Here is a 26873-nt window from a genome sequence, read left to right as displayed (position 1 = left end):
ATAAGCTATTCTAAGAGCGCCCTGTTTGTGCTTAGGAGGGGAAGGGAAACTCGGCCCCTTCAGGCATCTGAGAGTTGTCCCCCCTTCCCCTCCCTACTCCTCCTTTCCAGACAGTTTGGAAGCAAGGTGGCTTGGCCAAAGGAGGCAGAAGTGTTTGGCACAGGTGATGGACTGATGCCTGGCAGGGTCCAGCATTGCTGGGCACCCAGGTGACAGAAAGGAGAAGGAACCCACCAGGAACTGGCTGCAGCACCCAAGGAGACGCGGTCATCTGCATCTACCCAGCTGCAAATAAGAAACAAGGAAGAACCTGGAGGGAAGGCTCAAGAAGGCAAGAAGGGCAAAGTACTTCAATGATTAGCGAGGTGGGCATCGGACAATCAATCAATCGATGGGTGTTTCCTAAACCTTTGCGCTTGGTCTGCAAGCAAACTAAAGATGTGCGAGTCATGGTTTCTGCCCCCAGCGAGTTACCATAAGCCCACGAGGACCAGCATGTCCCCCATGAGAGAGGGGACAACGGCAGATGAGAGTGGCCAACCAATGTCTTGAAGACTACGGATATATGGAGGCGTGCTAGCTGAATTTAGGCATAACGAAGAAACTAGAGGAAAACCCATTGATGTGAGTGGACTGGCCTCCCAGAAGCCCAGAAAGGCTCAGGAACCGGAGGCCGCAGACACAGCGGAAGGTGGGAGTGAGATGCAGAGGTTAGTGAGACCCTACACTGAGAAGTTAGTGCCTTAAGTTCTCACCCCTCCTGGGCACGAACTACACAACTCCCCTCGCCCTTTCCCAGGAGGAGTCAGACTTAATGCTGGAGAGGTCGAAGACAAGGGAGCAGGGGTGGACACCAGGCTGAACACAGAGGGTGAATGGGACACTGAGAGTCTGTCCCCTGCCTACCTGGCTATCAGAACACCACATGGGATTAGAAGATCCTTCTCTGAAAAAATGAAGTGGCCCCAGCGGAAAACTCCTGACACGAACTGAAACGTGAAGAAACTGGCTCACTACCCCACCACTCCACAGGGCAGCCCCCCAGTTAATGAGCCCAATTCAAGCACAAAGCTTCCAATAAGCTTTTCTGATCATTACACTTAGAGATGAAAAGAAAACCTACACTGAAAGTCAGACACCTAAACAATCAGGCAAAATGACAAGGTGCGAGAGAACAGGGATAATGCAGGAAAGAGAAGAAAATATCAAAAAAAGTCAAATATCAAAAATTGATACAATCCATGAGAGAAACCATTGTTCCTCTTAAAAGAAAAGAACAGGATGCTGTGAAAAGAAACACTCAGGGAAAAATTTTAAGTTCTTGGATATTAAAAATACAATGGGCAAAATTCAAAATTCAACTGATGATTTGGAAATAAAGGAAACCATCCAGAAGGTAAGGCAGCAAGACGAAGAGATTATCAAGAAAAGAGGGAAAAAATAAGAAAAGGATCAGTCCAAAGTTCAACTACTAGAGTTTCTAAGTCTTCAGAGAAAATGGAAAGAAAAAAATGATTTAAGATAAGCAAACACAGGGGCACCTGGGTGGCTCAGTCAGTTAAGCATTCAACTCCTGGTTTCGGCTCAAGTCAGGATCTCAGGGTCGTGGGATCAGGCCCTGCGTTCGGCTCTGTTCTCAGCCAAGAGTCTGCTTGAGGATTCTCTCTCTGCCACTCCCCACCTCTTGTGCTCTACCCCCTCTCTCTAAAATAAAATAAATAAATCTTTTTTTTTTAAAGATTTTTATTATTTATTTGACACAGAGACAGCCAGTGAGAGAAACAGCCAGTGAGAGAGAGACAAGCAGGGGAGTGGGAGAGGAAGAAGCAGAGGAGCCCAATGTGGGGCTCGATCCCGGAACGCCGGGATCACGCCCTGAGCCGAAGGCAGACGCTTAACGACTGTGCTACCCAGGAGCCCCTAAAATAAATAAATCTTTTAAAAAATAAAATGAAATAAGCAAACACCTAAATGAACACAAAATCCTTAAGAACCCTTTCACAGAGCAGGAGCATAATTCTTCCAACTGAGACGTCTGATTAAATCCACAGCAAAGTGATTTATAAAGACACAACAATAGTATAGTAACATGAAATTTCACTCCAGGGATAAAATTAAAATTCCAGAAGCCTCCATGAAGAAAAAAAATCTATTCACATATAAAAGAGGAACCTCAAAATGGCCCCTGACTTCTCAACAGTAACAACAGAAGCGAAAAGTCAATTGAGTACTTCTTCTAAATACGGAGGAAAGATGATTTTTCAATCTAGAATTATATGCCTAGCCAAACTACTCACTAAGGGGAGGAGGGTACATTAAAGCTATTTTCAGAGATTACGTTCTTGGAAAATTTATCTCCTATGCTTGCTTAGTAAATTGTTGGCGGATGTGCTCCCCTAAAGCAGCAAACCGAAAAAGAAGAAAATGCGGGGATCCGAGAAACAAACAATACAGGAGTCAGGCAAAAAAGAAATCCCTGCACAAAACCCCGTTCCAGAACAGGCTCATTGAGCAACAAGAGCAGATTAGAGCAGGAGAAACAAAATGGAAGTGGTACATTATCTGATAGGTTGGGCCAAGAGCAAAATGAGATTGAGAGATGCTGGTGGAAGGCATGCGAAGAATTAGAAGGAAAGAAAAAAAGAAAGAAAGAAGGGCTGATGGAGGGAAGCGTGTGTTTGTAAGTATACAAATATATACATGAATCAAAAAGAGGCCAGGTTTTTCAACAGGGAAAAAAAAAACCCTAAAATTTGCACAAGAAAGGACTTGTCATATAGTATATCACTGGTCTCACTGATGAATAGTGTTTACATAATATAAACAGTGTCAATTCAAAAGAAGAGAAGGAGGAGAGGTCTAAATTATAATAGTAAGTCAATGGGTGATAATTTAAACTGATGAAAAATCAAGAAAACAGTGGTAAAGGTACATTATTTATTGATTTTTAAAACATTTACATTGTGAAAAATATGGAGAAAATGCCACAAAACAAAATCTACAGCTCAATGATTTATCCCAAAGCAGACATCCATGTAATCATCACCCAAGTCAAAAAACAGAGCTTTGCCAGCATCCCTGAAACTCTCATCACTCTCCCTAATTAGCGCCGCAGCCCTCCCTACGGCTACTGCCTTAGCTTATATGGTATTGTATCATTTGGCATCTTAGCATGCATCCCTAAAGCCTATATTTCCATTATGCCTGTTTGTTGAGCTTTATAGAAATGAAATACGGGGGGGGGGGGGGGCGCGTGCACGTGCATGGGCACATGTTCTGTTACACTCTTGATGGACATTGAGTGGTTTCCAGTCTGGGGCCACTATAAATACTGCTGTGTGAACATTCCTGTGCATGATTTTTGGTATATATGTACTCACTCTTCATTGAATCTGTGCATCAGAGTAGAACTCCGGGCTCAAGGAATATGCTTATGTTCAATTTCATCAGCTAATGCTTCCAAAGTAAGTGGTTATACCAATTTGCACCCTCAGTATCAGTGCAGGAAAATTCTCATTTCTCCAAATCCTCTCCACCTCTTGGTATCCAAAGTCACTTTTAATTTTACGCATTGTGGTGGAAATGCGGTCATGTTTTATGCAGTTTCTAATTTATACTTCCCTGCAGACTTAAGAAGTTGAGCACTTTTTCACACGTTTGTTGGACATGTGGCTATCACTTTTTGGGAAGTCCCTATTTAAGCCTATTATCCATTTTTTTAATTCTGTCTTTCTTTTATTGATTTGTAAGAATTCTTTGTATATTCTTCTCATGGTGTTGCAAATATCTCTAACTTGCCTCTCACTCTCTTTAACTGTGTCTTCGATGAAGTTCTTTTGATGAACATAAGTTCTTCATTTTAATATCATCTGATTTTATCTTTTTCTTTATGATCGGTTCTCTTAGGTCTTGTGCAGGAATTTCTTGCCTAGCCAAAATCATGAGTATACTACCCTACATTACCTTCTGGATATTTTATTATTTCATCTTTCACATTTAGAGCTCGAATTCACTTGGAAGGGGTTTTGTTATATAGTGTAAGTTTAGGGTCAAGTTTTATTATGTTTAAATATTAACATCCAATTGTCCCACAGCTGTTTGTTTAAAAAAGACAATTCTAAGTCACCTGGCTGGTTCAGTCAGTAGAGCATGCAACTCTTGATCTCAGGGTTGGGAGTTCAAGCCCCACGTAAAACTTAGCAAAAAAATTTTTGTTAATAAAATTAACAAAAATTAACAAAAAAATAAAATTTACAAAAAAATTTTTGTTAATAAAATTTAAAAAAAAAACAATTCTATCCCGAATGTCCTACAGTGTCATTTTTGTCACTGATAGTATGTCTATATATACACAAGTCTATTTTTTGGACTCTATTCTTGCCACTGGTCCATTGCACCCATGGCACACTGCGTCAATTCCTCTAGCCTAATAATAAACCTTCATATCTGGTGGAGAAACTCCTCTTCTCTTACCTTCTTCAAGAGTATCTTAGCTATTCGCAGTCGTCTGTATTTCTGCACAAATTTTAGGATGAGCGTTATCAAATTTCACAAAAACCCTCTTGGGATTTTGAGTGAGATTACACTGACTGTACCTTGGCCTGAGATTAACTGACATCTTTAGAAAATTTCATATTTCATATACATGATATATTCCTTCATTTATTTAGATTTTCTTTCATTTCTCAGCGAGGTTAAATGCTTTTCCATATAGAGGTCTTCATCACTTTTGTTAGATTTACCCCTAGGTATTTGATCATTTTTATTCTAATGTAAATTCAATTTCTGTTTATTAGTGATAAATAGAAATACATTTTTTATATTTACCAGTGTCCAGCAAACTTGCTAAATTCAATTTCTAGTTGCAACAGTTTATCTGAAATTGCTTTTGAATCTTCTACATATATAGTAATTGAAACTCCCAATAATTACAGATTTACCTATTTTTTTTAAGATTTATTTATTTATTTATTTATTTATTTATTTATTAGACAGAGAGAGACAGCCAGCGAGAGAGGGAACACAAGCAGGGGGAGTGGGAGAGGAAGAAGCAGGCTCCTAGCAGAGGAGCCTGATGTGGGGCTCGATCCAGGAACGCCAGGATCACGCCCTGAGCCAAAGCAGACGCTTAACGACTGCGCCACCTAGGCGCCCCATACCTATTTCTTTTTAATCCTAGTATTTTTATTTCTCTCTTGTGCCTCACTGCATTAGCAGGAATCCACTATGCAATGATGAACAGAGGTGATGATAACTGGTCTATTTGTCCTTTCCTACCAGCAAAGGGGAAGTTTTAACATATCCCCCATTATGCATGGTGTTTCCTACTTTTTAATGACAGAGTCTTTTCTGTAGATAACTTCTTAGAGTAAGAAAATTTCTTCCTTGTTTATTAGGGTGAGTCTTTTTTTTTTTTTAATCATGAATAAATGTTGGATTACATCACATACATTTTCTGCATTTTTTTTGAGATAATCATGGTTTTTGTCTTTATTCTGAATTATTCTATATTTTATTCTTTGGGTTTTTTTTTTTTAAGATTTTATTTCTTTATTTGAGAGAGAGAGAGAGAGCTAGAGAGCACAAGCAGGGTAAAGCGCAGAGGGAGAGGCAGAGTCTCCGCGGAGCAGGGAGCCCAATGTGGGACTCGATTCCAGGACCCTGGGATCATGACCTGAGCTGAAGGCAGACGCTTAACTGACTGAGCCACCCAGAGCCCCTATTCTTTGTTCTCTATATACTGAGTTACAGGGACTGAGTTTTAAATATATTACCCTAACCTTGCATATCTGGAACATAATCAACTTGATCATGACGTAGTAATTTATTGCTGGATTCACTTTGCTAGTATCTTGTTTAGGAGTTTTGAATCTACATTCATGAATAAAATTGGCCTGGAATTTTTCTTTCTTATCACGTCAGGTTTTAGCATCAGAATTCTGCTGACTTCTTAGAACAAGTTGGGAATGTGCCTTCTTTTTCTATTATCTGGAAGAGTTTGTAGAAAATATGTGTTATTTCTTCCTTAAATATTTAATGAATTCAACAGAAAAATCATCTGGGTCTGAAGTTGTCCTTGTGGTAAGGTTTTTAATTACATATTCATATGAGAAGACACAAGGCTACTCAGATTCTTATTTTTCTTATGTCAGTTTGGGTAAGTGGCATTTTTAGAAAATCTGTTCATTTCTTCTAAAATTCCACTCTGTAAGATTGCCACTGGGTTATTCATCACATTCCTTTATTATCTTTTAAATGTAGTGACAACCCTTGTGCCGTTCCTGATATTGGTTATTTGTACTTTTTTTTCTTAGTTACTTTCACCAGAATTTACTGATTTTATAGTTTTTTGGCATTAATGATTCTATGGGATGTCTGTTTTCTACGTCATTACTTTCCTCTCTTTATTTTTGCTATTTTCTTCCTCCCACCTTTTTAAAAAATTTAATTGTCCTTTTTTAACTTCTTGAAATAAATACTTAAGTTATTTATTTTCAAGCCTCTCTTTTTTTCTAACGTATACATTTGAGGCTACAAATGTCCCTTCAAGCATGGCTTTAGCTGCATTCCACATTTGGCTTGTCATGAATTTTCACTGTCATTCATTTCTAAATATTAGCCAATTCGAGGGGTGCCTGGGTGGCTCAGTCAGTTAAGCATCCGACTCTTGGTTTCAGCTCAGGTCATCATCTCGGGGTGCTGGGATTGAGCCCTGTGATGGCTCTGCGTTCAGCAGAGAATCTCCCTGAGGATTCTCTCTCCCACTCCTTTTGCCCCTTTCCCCCACTCGCGTACACACTATCCAAAATAAATAAATAAATCTTTAAAAATAAACAAATAAATATTAGCTAATTTTCATTGTTATTTGTTTTTGGACCCATGACTGCTTAATTTTTAAACATATGGGGATTTTTCAGTTATCTTCTTTTGTCACTGAATTCTAGTTTCATGTCACTGTGATCTGAAAATATACTCTGCATGATTTCAATCCTTTAAAATTTGCTGAGTTGCTTCGTGACTGAAAACAGGCAATGGTGGCAAATATTCTGTGGGCACTTGAAAAGAATGTATATTCTGTATCTGTTAAGTGCACTGTTTTATAATTAGATCAGGCTTGTTAATTAACTTTGTTCAAACTGTCTATATCTTAATGGATTTTTTTAAGATTTTATTTTTAAGCAAATTCTAGAGCCAATGTGGCACTTGAAATTATAACACTAAGATCAAGAGTTGCATGCTCTGGGGCGCCTGGGTGGCACAGCGGTTAAGCGTCTGCCTTCGGCTCAGGGCGTGATCCCGGCGTTACGGGATCGAGCCCCACGTCAGGCTCTTCTGCTGTGGGCCTGCTTCTTCCTCTCCCACTCCACTGCTGTGTTCCCTCTCTCGCTGGCTGTCTCTATCTCTGTCGAATAAATAAATAAAATATTAAAAAAAAAAAAAAAAAAAAGAGTTGCATGCTCTACTGACTGGGCCAGCCAAGCACCCCATCCTGATTTTTATTGTCTACTGGCTGTATCAGTTACTAAGATACAGTAAAATTTCTAATTATATCGATATCTCTATTTCTCCTTACAGGTCTTTTTTTTTTATATTAGAGATTTTTTTAATTGTTTCAGAAATAATAGGATGGTTAAATGGAAATAACTAAAGTTACATTTTTTAAAATTTAAATTCAATTAATTAACATATAATGTATTATTGGTTTCAGAGGTAGAGGTCAGTGATTCATCAATTTTATTTTATTTTTTAAAGATTTTATTTATTTATTTGACAGAGATAGAGACAGCCAGCAAGAGAGGGAACACAAGCAGGGGGAGTGGGAGAGGAAGAAGCAGGCTCCCAGCAGAGCAGGCAGCCCGATGTGGGGCTCGATCCCAGAATGCCGGGATCACGCCCTGAGCCAAAGGCAGACGCTTAACGACTGAGGCACCCAGGCGCCCCCATCAATTTTATATAACACCCACTGCTCATTACATCACATGCGCTCCTTAATGTCCATCACCCAGTTACCCCATCCCCCCAGCTCTCTCCCCTCCAGCAGCCCTCAATTTGTTTCCTATGATAAAGAGTCTCTTATGGTTTGTCTCTCTCTCTGCTTTCATTTTATTTTTTCCTCTCTTCCCCAATATGATAATTGTCCTTCTCTGACTTATTTCACTTAGCATAATACCCTCAGTTTCATCCATGTCTTGTAAATGGCAAGATTTCATTTTTCTGATGGCTGAGTAATATTCCATTGTGTATATATATATACACCACATCTTCTTTATCCATTCATCTGTCATTGGACATCTGGGCTCTTTCCATAGCTTGGCTATTGTGGACATTGCTGCTATGAACATTGGGGTGCAGGTGCCCCTTTGGATTACTACATTCGTATCTTTGAGGTAAATACCTAGTAGTGCAATTGCTGGGTTGTAGGGTAGCCCTATTTTCACTTTGAAGGTGTTACAATTGTGTGTGTGTGTGTGTGTTTAATAAGTACATACACATTTAGAAATATATTTTTCTGGTGAATTGAAATCTTTTTTATTATGAAATATCTCTTTTCATCTCGAACAGTTCTTCTTCCTTATAAAGGGTGTACTTTATCTCATATTAATATAGCTATGCAGGGCACCTGGGTGGCTCAGTGAGTTGAGCACTTGACTCTGGATTTCAGCCTGAGTCATGATCTTGGGGTCATGGGATTGGGCACCCCCATCAGGCTCCATGCTTGGCATGGAGTCTGCTTGAGATTCTCTCCCTCACTTTCCACCCTTCCCTCCACTTGTGCATGCACGTGTTGTCTCTCTAAAAGAAATAAATCTTAAAAAAAATACACACACACACACACACACACACACACACACACACATACACACACACACACACATAGCTACGCAATCTTTCTTTTGGCTAGTATTTGCATGTTATATCTTTTTACATCCTTATATGTTTGGCCCTTCTGTATCTTTTTTTTTTTTAAGATTTTATTTATTTATTTGACAGAGAGACAGCCAGAGAGAGAGGGAACACAAGCAGGGGGAGTGGGAGAGGAAGAAGCAGGCTCCCAGCAGAGCAGGGAGCCTGACGTGGGGCTTGATCCCAGGACCCTGGGATCACGCCCTGAGCTGAAGGCAGACGCTTAACTGAGCCACCCAGGCGCCCCCATTCTATATCTTTTTAAATTGTGTATGTCTCTTTAAGGCAGTGTATAGGTTTTTAAAAATTCAACCTGGTTATCTTTGACTTTTAAGAAGAGTAGTTACTTCGTTTATATTTCATATAATTGCTGATATATTTGGGCTTAAACCTATTTTTTATTTGTTTTATCTACTATAGGATCCTTTTTCTCCATTTTCTACCTTCTTTTTAATTATCTGAGTATGTTTTATTATTCTAGTTCCCTTCTTTTAGCTTATTATTTCTATATTCCTTTACCATTCTTTTAAAGATTATCCAGAATTTAAAGCATGCATCCTTGACTTATTAATGGCTAATACAAATTAGTTTTTTATCATTTCCTACATAATACAAGGATCAGAGAACATAACTTTCTTAATCTCTTCATACTTAAGTTCTCCTTTGATTATTATTTGTAGAGTGAATATTTATTTATATTTAGTTGTAGAGTGAATATTTATTTATATTTAGTTAATTAATTATTCTTTTTATTGCTCTTCATTACTTCTTACATCTTTGATCTGAAATAATCTTCCTTCTGTCCAAAGGATGCCTTTTAGGGGCACCTGGGTGGCTCAGTCAGTCAGGCGTATGACTCTTGATCTCAGCTTAGGTCCTGATCTCAGGATCGTGAGTTCAAGTCCCACACTGGGCTCCACTCTGGGCATGGAGACTAATTTTAAAAACAAAATAAGGGGCGCCTGGGTGGCTCAGTCGTTAAGCGTCTGCCTTCGGCTCAGGGCGTGATCCCAGAGTCCTGGGATCGAGCCCCACATCAGGCTCCTCCGCTGGGAGCCTGCTTCTCCCTCTACCACTCCCCCTGCTTGTGTTCCCTCTCTCGCTGGCTGTCTCTCTGTGTCAAATAAATAAATAAATCTTTTAAAAAAATAAAATAAAATAAAAATTAAAAAAATAACAAAACAAAACAAAAAACAAGGGATGCCTTTTAGTATCTCCTTTAGTACAGATGGGCTCATAATTTTTTAAAATACTTCTAGTTTTCCTTCATTTTTGAGGATTCCTTTAAGAAGATTGTTTCCTTTCAGCAGTTTGAAGACCTCATGCAGATCTTTCTTTTTGACTTCTATTGTTTCATTGAACAGTTGGTTGTTCATATTATTGTTGCCTCTTTGAAAACAATAGTTAACTATTCTTCTTGACTGTTTTTCAGCTTTTCTTTTTTTTTCTTTTCTCTTTCTTTCTTTCTTTCTTTCTTTTTTTTTTTTTGTACTGAACCTGATTGCTATCTTAGGGTTTCTTAATTCTGCAGCTTTGCGTCATTTGTTAGTTTTGGAAAATTTTTAACCATTTTTTTCCAATTACTTCTTCTGCTCCATTTTCTCTCTCTTTTCCTACTGAAACTCCAATTACATGTGTATTATGCCTTTCTACCATATTTCATATGTCTTTCAAAATCCTGTATTTACTTTCCATCATTTTGTCTCTCCATGCTTTATTATGGGTACTTTCTTGTGTTCTATATTTCAGTTCACTAACTCTCTCTTCAACTGCATCTATTCCATTGAGCCCACCCATTTTTAACACATTTATTAAGTATAATTTATATACCATGAAATATGCTTATTGTAAATGTACACTCGGTGGTTTCAGCATATTAATTCAGCTGTGCAACCATCACCATCACTATAATGCAGTCTTAGAGGACTTCCATCGCCTCAAAAAATTCATCAATTTATAAGTTATCTATTAAACTTCAGTAACTATATTTTTCAGTACCAGGTTCTTATTTATAATTTTCAGTTGTCTGGCAAATTTTTGCATCTTATCTTTTAATTCTCTGAAAATTTTAATCATAGTTATTTTAGAGACCATCTCTGATTAATCCACTACCTGGATTTCTTTTAGCTATATCTTTTTTTCTTCTTCTTCTTTATTTCTTGCTTTAAAGAACTTCAGTCATCTAGAATACATCTGTAAATCTTTTCTGTCTCCTTTATATTTTCTTTTTAAATACATACATACAAATTTATTCAAATATAATGAACATACATTGTTATGTTAGTTTCAGGCCTACAACATACTGATTCAACAATTCTGTACATTTCTCAGTGCTCATCAGTATAAGTGTGGTCTTGATCCTCTTTATCGATTTCATCCATCTCCCCACCGACCTCCCCTCTGGCAACCACCAGTTTGTTTTCTGTATTCAAGTCCGTTTTTTTGCCTCTTTTTTTTTTCTTTGTTTGTTCATTTGTTTCTTAAATTCCACATGTGAATGATAAGGAAGATGTGATATATAGATATAGATATAAAATGGAATATTACTTGGCCATAATAAGAACAAGATCTTGCCATTTGTATCAACATGGATGGACCCACAGGGTATAATTGTAAGTGGAACAGTCAGTCAGAGAAAGACAAATACCTTTCAGGTATATCTTATTTGTTGATTTTCTAAATCCTGTCTTGTCTTCTCATATGTCTGGTTATTTTTTACCAGGTGACAGATACAGCACATGAAAAACTCTAGTAACAGCATGAGGCTCTGGAAGATGTATCTTCCTCCAGAGAGGATTTTAACTTTTGTTTCTGGCAAGCAACTAAGCTCGCGACACTAATCTGAAAATATTTGATTTTTGGCTTCAGTCCCTGTGTGAGTTTTTCTATTTCTGGTTTATCTTGACTCAGGGTTCCAAATGAAAGCCCAGGTTGTTTACTAGGGCTTCTGCTCCTTGGCAGGACTTGAATACAGTTAAAATGCCCCCAATCCCATGAGTCTGTTGAAAGATCTGCTAAGTTTTTAAGTCTCTTGGCCACTAATTTTGGAAGTGACAACTGTCTCAAGAAAAAGATCCAAAAGCTGTGCTCATCTCTTAGGGTTTTCCTTTCCCTGAATCTTGGCTTTACCATTCCTCACGGCCTTGATGACTCTCCAATGCTTCCAAACTGACTTTTTTTTTTTCTTTTTACTTTTAAGCAGCTTTTCTCAGCAGATAAGCCGGTCTGAACAAATCTGATCTACTATTGCTAGATACATTGACTACCACTGTAAGTAAGGTGACTAAAATTTATCATACAAACCAGGATGCCTTTGAAAATAAAAGGAGTCATTATCCTGAGGCAGCAGGCATAAACCAAAATGATTACAAACAAATCAGGATATATGGTCACCCCAATAATAGTACATGGAGTACTCTGTTTTAAAAATATAAATTAATTTAATGGGGCACCTGGAAGCCTCAGTCAGTTAAGTGTCTGACTCTTGATTTCAGCTCAGGTCATGATATCAAGGTCATGGGATTGAGCCCTACACTGGGCTCTGTGCTCAGCGAGGAGTTTGCTTGAGGATTCTCTCTCTCTCCCTTTCCCTCTGTCCCTCCCCTGCTCATACTCTCTCTCTCTAAAGATAAATAAATAAATCTTCATATACATATATGTATGTACATATAAATTAATTTAAAAATCATATCAGCCATATAGAAAGTATGCAAGTCTTGCCTCTTCCCTTTGTGACTGAATACTTGGTTTAAGGATAAAAAGGAGCCCTTGCTCAGTAGCTCACTGCCTCAACAGAGGGTTAGCTATCCTACCCAGTCTGCTAGGTCCTGGGCTGTATATCTCAGTAATGTCTTTGGCTAAGACTCAATACCTCCAAAAGAGTAGCTTTAGAAACCTTTCCAAACATATGAAAAAGACAATTCTAAAAAGGTAAGAGAGAAGCTTTAGAATTGGGAAGAAAATGGACACAATTTCCAAGAAGAGTTCTGTGCACCCACCCATCTACCCCCATCAATTTTATTAAAAATGCTGTACTCTGCTCTCATCTGCCAGAAATTCTATGCCCTGTTCCACGAATGAAACAACGTAAGAAGTGAAGGACTTGCTGTCTTGGCTGCTGAGGGAGCCCCATTTACCTGCTGGGTCATCTTCTAAAGTGACCTGCTCTGGGTTCAAGAGCTATTCTCTGACCAGTGCCAGAGCTAAGCCCGAGGAGGTGCTCAGGCAAATAAAACATGGTTGATACCTAATTATAGACTCACCACGTCTTGTATTTTCCAGCCTGACCCTTCCTGGAATTTTGAGGATGCTATTCAGGATACCATTTCCTATTCTTCATCTGCATATTTTAGATGGCTTGATTCAAAACAATGTTTTGAATATAAACAGCCCAACATTTTTCCAAAACACAGGCTTTATTGGCATATAAAGTAATTTGCCACATGCATTGTGCTTGCGTCTGAGCAGGTGGACAATAGATTAGTTAGACTTACTAAGATGTCAGTGTATTTTCCCATCCACAGTGCGGTGCAGTAGAGAAAGAAAACTATGCAATGAAAAGAAAACAAACGAGGATTCCAACAGTTTAACTCAAGTCCATATGTCATTCTCATTTACTAAGACCAATAGCAACAGAAAATAAAAATAGAGAATTGAAAACATTGCGCCTAGCAACAAAGTAATGAGTTCAGCTCAAGCAGAGAGTGCTACTGAGGCCAACAACCCAGGGTCCAGTTCAGCTGAGATTATCTGTGGCCCTAGAGAATATGTAAGAGCTACACTCTGCTTGTTGATTTGCTAACTACTTGCCTGGAAAAAGGCTGGCCTCCTTAAGGCAAGACCTAAAAGCAAAGGAGAAAGAAGTGAAAAGTCCCTCCTAACGGTCTTGAGATTACACCAAGCCTTTATCCTTGCCATCCTACAAATAAACTAGAACCATCACTGTATCAATCACAAAGTCTTTCTCCACTCAAAGCAGTTTGTTTACACCCCCTCACCTGACTGGCTCTGGGGCAGGGTCTTATCTCTTGCCCCTATACCCAGCTGCTCCCAAGTCTCTAGAACCCTGCAGACCTCGACAAATATTTGAAATTTCGAATGAATTTTCGTAACAACCCAGAGGGTGACGAGAGGGCAGATATCAAGACATTTCAGAAGAAACAACTGAGACAGATGAAGATGAACACGCCCCCTGTGGGAACACCACTGTCATGTGCACTACCCCCTCCAAACGTCAGGGTTCAGGGTTTTTTTCCAAATTTTTATTTTGATAAATTTCAAGTCCAAGGAGAAAACGTGAAGGAATAACACAATGAATAAGTTGCCGATTACAACGCTGCACCCCTAAATGCCTTAGCAGTCATCTGCTTAGAACAAGAATGTCCTTCTTTCATTCAGAGGGTTAATTTTTGTGGAGCACACTGGGTGTTCAAAACTGCATGATAGGGGACATTTTCAAACGTTCAGCACAAAATTCACACCCTCAAGGAAGTTAATCTATAGTTGGGGGGTCTAAACTGGATGAACATGAAATAATTCAGGATAATTAAATCCTAACCGTGGTGGCACTGATTCTAAGTGAAAAAGGAGCTCAGAGAAGTGAGAAACAGGTTGGGCCAAAGTTTCGGAAAGGAAATGCATGGCAGAGACAGACTGGCTGTTTATTACACCTGTTCTGCTTCCTCCAAGGCACACATCCAGACCACCTTCCCCAGCAACCCTCCTTGCAGGCAGACGTGGCAATCCTACCAAGGATTAGCTAATAACTGGGAAAGGAAGTGGGATGTGCCATGTGGAGGATGGCCAGCAAAAACCTGTCACTCCGGCATTTCTACAGTCTTTCCTCTTTTGACCAGTGTGATCCAAATAAGCACAATGTCCTTGGGAGCCCCAGGTTGACCATGGCAGAGCCCCAGAATGAAAACTGCCTGCTCCCTCACTCACCACCCGAATGACAGCCATTCTCCAGTCAGGACACCCGCTTTGGATAGGTAAGGAATAAACGTTTATTGTTTTGATTGTTTCATTGAAGCAGCTAGTATTACCTCAACTATTACAAGTTAGGGTTCCAAATAAGTATAGAAGGAGGTAATATTTTGAAAATAATGATGGTGCTTTTTCTCTATCGCTTTATGCACACGTGATCTTCACCCTAGCTGCCCAGAGGCATTCATATGTGCTGGGGCTATTAAAGAAGGACTACAAAGGGAAAGGAGGATGGCAGTTCCTTTTCTGGCACTATGGCAAAAAAGATACCTGTCCAATCCCTGAAACAACTAAAGATGCCAGACAAAATACTTCCTCAAAATAGTCTAAAATGTATGTATGAGCCAACAAGAAAATGAGGCATAGTCAGAGCATAACACTTATATCAGTTTTCACCTTGAAGGCAGTTAACAAACTGGGAGAACTTGAGCTTCTGTTTTTATAATATCATGGAGCACAGGGGACAGCAAATGAATTTGGCAGCACTAACAAAGCCAGGTACCTACCGAGGTACAAAGAAAGTATATGAGGAGGTGCTCTGCTATAGACAGGACTCCAAAAGGCTGGCAGAATTGCCTGTCTCCAAAACTAGTGTTGAGTAGAGAGAAAGTCTGTGCTGCAAATCTGTATGAACTGACTATGTGATGGATCGCCCAAAACTCAAGTTGAAATTTTTAAGTCCTTGCTTTGCAGATCGTTATGATACCACACACCTGGCAGAAACAAATGCAAAATCTAGAGAATTCACCTCAATACAAACCTCAAAGAATTCCCACTGATAAAGTCTCAAAAAAAAAAAAAATTAGGTCACAGTAAAATAAAACAAAACCCACAAATACACACATGCGTAAGGAAACGAGGGATCACGAATAACTAGCAGAGACAAGAGATCATAGAACTGAACCCACGAAGACTTCAAATTTTAAAATCATCAGACACACAATATAAAATAAATGTTTAAATAATGGAAGGAAACAAGTATGTAAGCGGCAAGCAAGATCAAACAGACTGGATAGAAGAAACTGACAAATACCGAAAATAGCTAGACTACAGCACATAAAGATAATATAGAGAGAGACAGAAAACATGAAAAAGAGGTTAAAACATAGAGAAGACAAAGAACAAAAGTCTAATATATACTTAATCTGAAATCCAGAAGTAGAAAAGGACAGAGCAGGACAATACGCTGAGAATCTTTCAGAACTGTTGAAAAAATTCAATCCATAAATTCACAAAACCCGCGAAAACCCCATACAAAATAAATACATAAAAGAGAAATTCACATCTAGATACTTTATGATAAAACTGCAGAATACCAAAGACAAAAGAATATCTAAGAGCAGCCATAAAGTACTATTGAATAAAGTGACAATTAGATTTGGTATTGACTTCTCAGTGGAGGAAACCAGAAAACCACAGAACATCTTTAACGTGTCAACAGAAAAATAACTACAATTGTATACCTAGCAAACACAGATTTTATACCTAGCAAAACTATATTTTTAGAAAACAGAAAAAATAGAACTTTCCAACAAACAATAACTAGAATAGTTTTCCCTCAATTGGTGCTCACTAAATGAAATCTAAGAAGAGAAGTGATCCAGTGGGGGCAGGGCTGGGGGCAGAGGAAGGAATTATAAGCAAAGAAAGTAGTAAATATGTGGGTAAATCTGAAAAAAAAAGTTCTATTTTAAAATGATAACGGTAATGTTTAGCATGTGAAGTCAAAAAAATATAAGATACACCTAAAACACTGAGCAAAAATGGGACCTAATTTGGGGAAGGGGGGGGCAGTGACTAGAGTTAAGTAGCCTAAGATCCTTTAATTGTTTGGGGAAGAAAGGAAAGATATGAATTAGTTTTAGACTTTGATAAGTATACATGCCAAAACTTTCAGAGAACCACTAAAAGAATAATAATAGTGTAAAACTTCTAAACTACTATAGAAAAATATATAAAATAAGAAAGGAAAGCTCCTCAATTCAAAAGAAGGCAAGAAATGAAAGAAAAAGAAACATGGAAGAGGCAGAAGAAATGGAAAGGATAAAATAACATGAAGGAATAAATTAAAATATATCTGTAATTACAATAAATATAAACATTACATATTTCAGTAAAAGATATTTATAGAGCTGCCTAAAAACAATATCCACCTATATGTCACATATAAAAGATACCTCCAAAATACTAGGATACGAAGAGTTTGAAAAAACAAAGGATGGAAAAACAAGTAGCAAAAATTAATAAAGAGGAAGCTGATATGTCCGGAGGTTGTATAGTGTTGTTGCATGAACATCAGACAAAATACGCTTGAAGACAAAAAACATGAGCGTTAAAGTGCATTCCTTCATAATAATAAAAGATTCAATTCTCCAAGATGACAGAAGAATTCTAAATACATACACCAAATAATGTAACTTCAAAATATTCAAGAAAAATGATGAACTACTCTCAGTGAGAAATTTTAATACACTTCTCTCAATTAAAAATAGATCAGTAAAGGGGAGCTTGGGTGGCACAGCGGTTGGGCGTCTGCCTTCGGCTCAGGGCGTGATCCCAGCGTTATGGGATCGAGCCCCACATCGGGCTCCTCTGCTATGAGCCTGCTTCTTCCTCTCCCACTCCCCCTGCTTGTGTTCCCTCTCTCGTTGGCTGTCTCTATCTCTGTCAAATAAATAAATAAAATCTTTAAAAAAAAAAATAGATCAGTAAAGTATCAATAAAAATAGTAAAGATTTAAAAACTAGGTTAACGAGCTCGACTTAATGTTCCATAATGGACATCATGAGGCTGTATTCTATGACAAAAATGCAATTGTTAGAAATCAATAATGAAAAAATAACTTGAAAGATACAAAACACTTTTAAATAATACATAGAACAAAGAAAGTCATGATAAATTTAGAAGTGAATTAGAACTGAACAGTGAAAATTTTACATACTCTAACTCCTGAGATAGCATTAACTCAGTACTTCAACTGAGTCGTACAAGTCATTTAGAGCTTGTATTTTTCTATTAGGAAAGAACTTCAGGGGCACCTGACTGGCTCAGTTGGAAGAGGCTGCAGCTCTTGATCTCAGGGTCGTTGAGTTCGAGCCCCACGTTGGGTGTAAAGATTACTTTAAAATAAAATCTTTAAAAGAAAAAATAGGAGAGAAAACTTCAAAAGCTGCCATCTCAGGAAGTTAAAAAAACAGAGTAATAAACACAAAAGAACAAAAAGAATAAAGATACAAGCAGAAAATAAATAGAGATACTACAGAGAAGATCTACGAAACTAAACGCTTTTGGAAAACACCAGATGAAAGGCAAATAGGAACTTCACAAACAAAGAAACATACATGACCTATCGATAAACTTACGAGAAAATACTCAAACTGATTAATAACCAAAGCAATTTAAATAACAATGAGATTACTTCACGCCTATTATACTGGCAAAAATTTTTAAGTCTGACAATATTAAACGTCTTGAGAACATGAAACAACAGAAAAACATATTCACTATTGGTAGGAGTGTAAATTGGCACAGGCACTTCTGAAACTAATTTGCACTAAGATGCTTATACCCTATGACCAGAAATTCCATCCATACCTAGACAGTTACCATAATGCAGAGGCTTTCCATTTTTTTGTTCCCGTTTATAAGAAACATATTTTAAACCATGAGACAGTACACACACACACACACACACACACACACCTCTAATGTTTCCATTTATATGAAAGCAGGCAAAACTAAACTATTATAGTTTGGGGCTAAAAAAAAAAAAAGTATGTGATAAAACGGTAAAGAAAAACAAGGACCAAAACAGAAACAAAACAAAAACAAACCAAAGAGAAACCCCACATATCTACTCGCAACCCAGAAGCTAGAATTTTGCCATTCTTAGCTACAAGGGGGGGGGGGTCTTCGAAATGTGATCATTAGCTGATCCCAGGAAAATCTGCACAGAATGGACACAGGTGGGAAACTAGTAGACTCTGCCACAGGCAGAAATTCCACAGCCTTGAAAGTCAGGCTTTGTCCTGGGACAGGATTTTCTACCATTTACCAGGAATCTGGAGGACCCAACTCAAAGAATCTACCAGAAGACAGTGGAAGACATTACTTTCACCCATCAGGGACAGGAAAGTCCCTGATCGCCCTGCCTTGATGGTGCAAGGAAGAGGTGACATAGGGAAAGTAAGGAAGAATCCACCCCTTTCTGGGTCCAGCTAACTATGGGAAAGAAATAGGAGATGGGGCGCCTGGGTGGCACAGCGGTTAAGCGCCTGCCTTCAGCTCAGGGCGTGATCCTGGCGTTATGGGATCGAGCCGCACATCAGGCTCTTCCGCTATGAGCCTGCTTCTTCCTCTCCCACTCCCCCTGCTTGTGTTCCCTCTCTCGCTGGCTGTCTCTCTGTCGAATAAATAAATAAAATCTTTAAAAAAAAAAAAAATAGGAGAGAAAAAAAGAGGATAAGGGAGTGGCTCCTGCTTGGCCTGACCTACTCCTGGGTGATTCTGCCTCCTGACTGGGTGCCTACACTGGGTGTAGAGGGATGTCATTGTGCCCATCTTCATGCACCATGTGGAGCCCTGAGAAGGGATGGCCTGCACAGCTTTGTCAGCCCGGTGCGACAGCATGCTCAAGCAGAGGGAGTGGTGAGGTGAGGGGCTGGGGTGGGAGGGAGAGGAGGAGGAAGAGGTTGAGCTGAAAGCCATGCACCTGCCTTGAGCTGGCCGTGGCCAGAGGAGGGGACCCCTCGCCAAGACCACCAGACCAGAAGGCTGATGGAGGATGTGGCTAAAACTCAGAGTTTGCTGCTCATGGGAGCTGAGGTGGGACTAAGTCAGCAGGGCGTATCACAGTGAGGTTTAAAAATTAAATAAAATAGAATAAAATAAAAGAGAATGGAGGAGATCAGAGCGCATGGACTGTAGCAAGAATAATACTATCTTTTGTATGGCCCATCCATGTGTACAATGTCCGTAAGTGCTTACTAGGATCTCCTGACAACCTATCTGTATCTTTTTTTAAAAAATGATGTATATATTTGACAGAGAGAGAGAGTGGTGCGGGAGGGGCAGAGGGGCGTGGAGAGAGAGATTCTCAAGCAGACCCGTGCTGAGTGCAGAGCCGGATGTAGGGCTAGATCCCACAACCCTGAAGTCGTGACCTGAGCCAAAACCAAGAGTCAGACGGTTAACCGACTGAGCCACCCAGGCGCCCTGACAATGTGTCTATATCATACTGTGGGTCTTTGAAAACCACTGGATTAGATTACGTGTAATAGGAGTCACAGGCTTCAACTGCTAGTTAAAAACAAGCAGCACCAGTGGGCAAGAGACCCAATCCCCAAGAGCAGAGGTCACCCCACCTACGGAGCCTGAATCTGTTCGTCCTCTGGAGGAAATACGAGGAGCATGCTGGACACTCCTTCCCACACACACACTATCACAGGCAAAGGAGCAGGGACAACATGAGGGAATGGGCATTATTCTCCTAGGAAGACTAAGAGTTACTGTAAGGGACTGTTTGGATTATCTGACTGCACTAAGTTTTAAAATAGGATCAGAAGTTATTATTCTTTTTCCTGATAATCAACGGGTGTGTGCTGGGGAAGAAGTTTCGCTGTAGGAAAAAAATATATAAATTGTATTTTCTCTATACACTGGAGTTGCAGGATGGGCGAAACTGGTGTCTTTCCAACATGAGAATGGAGGAAGAAGGTTGCGGTCAGGGGATCACAGGAACTAGGAACAACACAAACAAACGCAGGGCAGCTGGAAGGAGCAAGGCAAGTTCGGGGACCAGTTCCAGAGGCATTCCCTGAACCCTATGGGGTAAGGCCAGCTCCTGGAAGGTCTTGACAGGCAGAGGAAGACGGACTTGGGAAGGTGAGCCACAGAAAGCCACCACGGGTTCTCAGTAGCTGAGGGACGTAACAACAATAACAACACAACAATACAAATCGCTACGGTAAGTTGCAACTACGTGCCAGGCTCTGTGCCAAGTGCTTCTCAGGGACTCTATGATTAACCTTCACAAAAGTCTGTTCAGGATTTCCACATCACTGAGTCCTCTTTCCATATCACTGGGTCTTAGGTCAAGGTCACACACAGCTCTAAGTGGCAGAGGAGCTTCCAGAGTGTTTCGGGGGGTGACAAGTCTTCAGGAGGACAGAGGAAGGAAAGGGACCGGGAGGAACAGAGCCCCTTCGAGGTGACCTGCGGTCTCCCTGGCGTGACGCACCAGCACTCAAGATGAGGAGATGAATAGAAAGTGAGTTTCCAAGAAAGCAGCAAGCAGCTCTGGTGATAAATGAGATACATGGATGTAAAGCAAGGAGGTGTCCAAGTGTTCCAACCTGGCAAACAGGATAATGGTGGGAACAGAGAAAAACAACAACAAAATGAATGCCCTCGTTGAACATTTCTGCCTGAACGCTCAGACTCAGAACTGGCGCAACTTCTCTTGTTCCCGTTTGTTTGGACTAAAACCCACTCTCCCAGGGTCTTCATTCATTTTGAAGTTCAGAGGATTATTAAAAATGATTATCCTTCTAAAACATCTACGTTTCTGACCCCGTGGAAGGTGCCGAAGAGTAGAGTGGTCGTAGGAGCTGCTGACGTCTCGGCCCCTTCCCTTTCGGGCCCGACGTCCTAATGCTCGCCAACCCAACCTCCGACTGCTGCTAACAGCCTGAACAAGTCCCCAGCAACTCTCTCTGGCTGAAGCGTGTTCTGCCAGCTTGCAAGCAGCAGAGCTCTCGGCTTACATGAGGAAGTCAAAGTGACCCTGCTCTACCCGGTCTGTAGAAACCCACTTGGGGTTCGTAGGACTTAAGGGTAGGGGAGCCCCAAGAAGGAGCTACCAGACAGTCTGCTAATCTGACAAATTAAGCTCCCTGTTTTTTTAATTCAGAAAATAAAGGAGATGTCATTGTATTTGCATCTCTGAGTTTGTCGGACAGCTCCTATGAATTGCAAAAGTGAACGTTGTCTAGGAAATTCGTTTCTGCGGAGGCCACAACAGAAAGACGAAGTGTGATGTTTGGGTAATTCAGGAAAGTCATATCCCTGCAGTAAGAGCCTTTCATTTACCAAGGAGGTGAATGTGCTCGGAGGTAGGCGAAGGAAAATTCAAAAGATGAAGAGGAATTAAGAAAGGGAATCTCTGACAAGGGAACTAAAAAGTCCCTTGCATCCCTACAGGTCAGACATGGGAACACAGAATGTCAAGAAGCAAAACCCTATTTCTTGCCAAAATCACATCAAATATTCCCTACCCCACCCTGCGATTTTTCCCAGGAGGAGATTCCATTTCGAGCATGGAAGGGGAAGTCATCAACCCTGGAACAGAAACAGTTGAACAGTTGTGAGGTAGCCAGTGGGGTGGAAAAAGTGCCTGGAATTTGGGAGTCAGGAGAACTGGCTAGCTACCAATGAGTGTGTGGCCCTAGGAACACAGGGCCTCAGTTCCTTCACCTATAAAATGGGCATTAACGCATATTTATTATTACTTACTGGTAACAGTGGTAGTGGTATATGAATAATTATAAAAATCAATTAAAATCTTGCAGGGGAGGCACCTTTTAATAAAAAAGATTTTATTTATTTGAGAAAGAGATAGAGAGAGAGTGTGCGCAGGAGCAGGGGGAGTGGCAGAGGGAGAGATAAAAGGAGAAGCCGACTCCTCCTCCTGAGCCCGTGCCTGAGACAGGGCTCCATCCCAGGACGCTGAGATCGAGACCTGAGCCCAAGTCAGACGTCCAACCCACTGAGCCACCCAGGCACCCGGGGAAGGTACCTTTTAAAGGAAAGCCTCTTACTAGTGCAATACGATTTTTCTGTTACCCGATATTGCCAAACTTATCCATAGCAACTTATTTCAAGAGACCACTATCAATGCTACATCTAGTCCCATGAAACAGGACTACCTTAATTTAGAGATCTGCATTAACTAGTCATTAAACGGTAACTGTTTTAAAGGCTGCAAAAATGTTCAGTTTGCCGAATCAGAAAATGTCAGGGTGTGAAAAGATAACCTGAGATTATCTGAAATCTAATGTGTTGTGTAATATACTAGAGTCCCCTCTTCAAGGAGAACTTGCTGTTATCCGATTCTTAAGAAAGGTACCCAGCACACACTCCGTGTGACATCTGAAGTCCTACACTAGCAATTTCTGCCAGGTCCCAGTAACTGGACCGCATCCTTGAGTTCAAAAACAAAAGTCCCCAAGAACATTGGAGTTGAAGTGCTCACTCAAGAGGAATCACTGGTCTATTTTCATGAATATGCCTTGGGACAGTTCCCTTGGATTTCTGCGTACACACTCATTCTTCTTTGAAATGCAGTGGGAGGAGGAATAAGATAGCTTTAAACAGCCTACACATGAAAAGCTTTCTTCCACACAATTCAACAAATAAAAGTTAACCACAATCATTTTCTCTCCATCCACTACCACAGCCAACTATTTTGTGCTCATACTAGTTTCATCTTTGTAGAGGAAATATTTTCTTAAAAAAAAAAGGAAAAAGTTCCCCAGGGGCGCGTAGCTGGCTCGGTGGGTAGAGCCTGCGACGCTTGATCTCAGGGGCGTGAGTTCAAGCCCCACCGTGAGTGTGGAGCGTACCTTACAAAAAAGAAAAAAAAGAAAAAGTTCCGGCACAAATTGTTGGAAGACCTGCAACTTCTCCAAACACTGATTATTCTAATTGCCATTGCCAACCCCATGCAGGTAAGGGGAACTGCAAACACAGAGGCGGTAATGGGAGAATGGAGAGAGGGGTCTGTCCTTCCCACGTCTGCAAACTCCCCCACTGCGCATGCTCCCGGAAACGAAGCCTGCAGGACGGCTGTGGCCACCAGACCCACAAGGCACCACACCGTGCCTGAAGGGTCCCCTGATTTCTCCTCACCCCCGTACCCGTGCGCATGAGAACCGAGTGGTCGTGAAAATCCAGAGTGGAACTGAAGGGGATTTCTCTGTCCACCACCCCGAGAAATCTAACACCCGTAGCTCTGCGATGTACGCGAGGAGGACGGAGCCCAACCCCAACGCTGCTATTTCAGTCGATCGCACAAGAGAGGAGATAATGCGAATATATTTGATGGTATTCAAATATCATCTGTGTGTTATCATTTTACTCAACACTCAAAACACGACTGAGTCTGCCAGGCAGATTATATAGCTTGGCAAACTTTCATTTCATGAACGACACTTAATATGAAATAATTTTCACTGACAAATAGAATAACAGTGATAGAACAGGTCCCGAGGTGGCAACGGAATAAATCCACGTATTCCGGAATAATCACAACCAAGTAGTCTCAAATACATCTACGCAATGTTCCCATAGCTTATAGGGAAAGGGGGCCCTGGTTTGGAAGTAACCCCTAACAACACCTTTTTCCTTCCCTATTAGAGACCGGTGCAGGGCGTTGCCGTAGCGCGTGCCTGTTTCCTACTCCCTCCGAGCACAAACGCCCCTTAAACTGTCAAGGCAAAAGTTTTCTCTTCAGCTAAGAGGTTCCAGGGCTCTGCAAGCCATTCCCTTGGGCCTTCTTTAGAGAATATTTTGGACACTTTAAAAGCAGTGATTTTCAGACTGTTTCACATTAGTAGTAGGGTTCTAGGGTGAGCCCCAGGCACAGCCCAGGGGAAGACGTCAGGCTCTGGGCTCCTGGTTCTCGGTTCTCCGCCAAACAGCTCTGTTCCTATTCTGCTCATGTATTAGGGTCTTGCATAAGATTCCATTCGGTGCTAAATATAAAACAAAAATGATGTCTTCAAAAATGTGTGAAAACCATTGCAACAAATCATTCTCTCCCTCAGACACTCTTACCCAACCCCCCAGGGCTGTTTCCTTCAAATGTAGGTTTATGTACGTATTTTCCTTTAAAGAAGCTCGCCCTTGTTTTCTCTTCCAGAATTTGAAACATACACAAATTAAAACAACTGAATGTGTTTATTTACACTATCCAAAAAGTAATCCAGAGTTTTGCACAAGAAATCTCTTCGAGGTTAAGATTTGTTTTTCTCACATGGATTGTACACCGATTTGATTTAGCGCTTTCCCCCTCCCCCATCCCCGCCCATTTCTGACTCTCCCCCTACACCAACCTTTTGCCATCAGCAAAGTAGGCATATACCTCACATTCACTCTTTATGAATTTTCTTCTAATAAGCAAAGAAGAGAATGAAGCTGCCTCTCTCCCTTTACCTCTCCATGAAATTGACATTTGATTCGTATTCTGGATTAATCATTAGAAATTTGGCATAGCTATCAAAAAATGCCAGCTTCAGTGAGTATGTGTCTATCCAACAACTGAAAATGAATTAGAGCATTATTGAACGTCTCGTTCATTTGTATTGGTAAAATAAGTTGTACATAGTAGTATAATGACCAATTTTTCTAATCCCAGAGTCAAAAATAAATAAATAGAAATGCCAAAGATTTGGAGTCGCTTTAGAAATTCTGAGCAAACTATTTGACAGACAATGGAGAAGGAAGGCAGATTCTAGAAACCAACAAATCCCATTCATTTCCTTCAGTTTGTAAAAACAAGCAACTGACTTGCTTCCTGCCAATGACCATACTTATAGATAAGAAAGCTCCCTGCAGGAAATCCTTTGCTAAAAGAGAACTGTTGTGCCATTAAACACAACTTTTTCACCAAATCCCAATCAGTTAAAAATCTGCCAACATGGGATCATGAAATATATACGCTGAATCAACCCAACAGGTGAGGGTTATATCGCTGTATTTCTTCTAAAGTCCATACTTCCCACGGCATAGGGGCAGGACATTATATAAACACTAAAATACAGTCAGGATTCTTTCCTCTTTCTCTCTTCCCCCATGCAATTAGCTGATAAAAACAAGGAAAATTTGCTGCTTTTTAAAAAGATCAAAGTGTTAATTAAGATTTAAAACTGACCAATTTCAATTAAGATAAAGCAAGACAATGCTATAAGTCATGATTGGAAGGAAGATATTACTAAATGAATATCAAGAATTTAGAATTTACAGACTCTCACTGACAAGATTAGAGAAATGTTAAGCAACACACTGGCATCATAGTTACAAGCTTCCATGTTGACCGTTCAAGTCAAAACTGAGGAGAGGGCCTCCTTGGTTATTCTTCACTCAGCAAAGTGAAAAGGGGGGGTGGGTCTCCAAGCTTTTCTCCCTTCTTCCCCCTCCTCACTGAAGCCATTACCAAGATATTGAAAACAGGCACAACTTGGACTTTGAAAACTTCTCGATTACCCTAAAAACTAGAGCACTCTTCTCATCTACCAAAGATGAGGAAACTTTTCTAAGTTAATCAAATACTAGCTGCAGTTTGGAAACAGTTTAGCCCTGTTTAGTGGGAGTCTTCCTCTCCCCGCTCAGCTACTGAGAACACCCTCCCCTGTACTTTGCAAAGCACCAGTCAATTTATCCCTGCTTGGGCAGCCTCAGTTCAGGGTTCCAAAATGCCAGTTCTCTGAATTCAATTGCTACAGTTCGACTTTGAACCCTCTTGCAAACAGAGCCTCTTCATTATACCTTCCCCAAGTGATTCTTCAGCCACGGGCAACACTCCACTCTTTACGGCTCTAAAAAGAGCTTCGTTCTAACAGTAGGACCTACAAATCAGTTTGATTCCACAATTAAGTGCTCAAATACTTTCTTCTTCGCCTTTCCTTGCACAACTCAGAGGTAACCAACTGCTAAGTAAGCACGTGTGCTCACCCTCACTTTAAGGTTTTTTTCCCTCACATATTTTTAATAAAACACGGTTATGAAATCCAAGAGACTGCATTTTTGGTTGTTGTTGGAAAATGACCTTGATTTGACAGGCACGGTCTCGGGTTTCAGCAGATGCTGTGGGAAAGCTTACAGAAGCCAACATGTTCTCCAGGCATCTGTGATGACATGCAGGGTTTGTTTTTTTTTTTTTTAAGTGGTGGTTATGGTAGTGTATGTGTGTGTTGGGGGGGTACTAT

General features: G+C 40.3%; 1 protein-coding gene across 14 annotated transcripts in view; it reads right to left on the bottom strand.

Moving 5' to 3' along the window:
- FOXN3 (forkhead box N3) overlaps nt 1–26873 on the bottom strand; it is a 384586-nt gene that overhangs the window by 355654 nt on the left and 2059 nt on the right. The gene's annotated exons all lie outside the window — the stretch shown is intronic.

Source organism: Ursus arctos, unplaced genomic scaffold (genome assembly GCF_023065955.2).
Source record: "Ursus arctos isolate Adak ecotype North America unplaced genomic scaffold, UrsArc2.0 scaffold_25, whole genome shotgun sequence".
Lineage (NCBI taxonomy): Eukaryota > Metazoa > Chordata > Mammalia > Carnivora > Ursidae > Ursus > Ursus arctos.
Note: the sequence above shows the minus strand (reverse complement) of the source record. Positions and strands in the feature narration are given on the sequence as shown.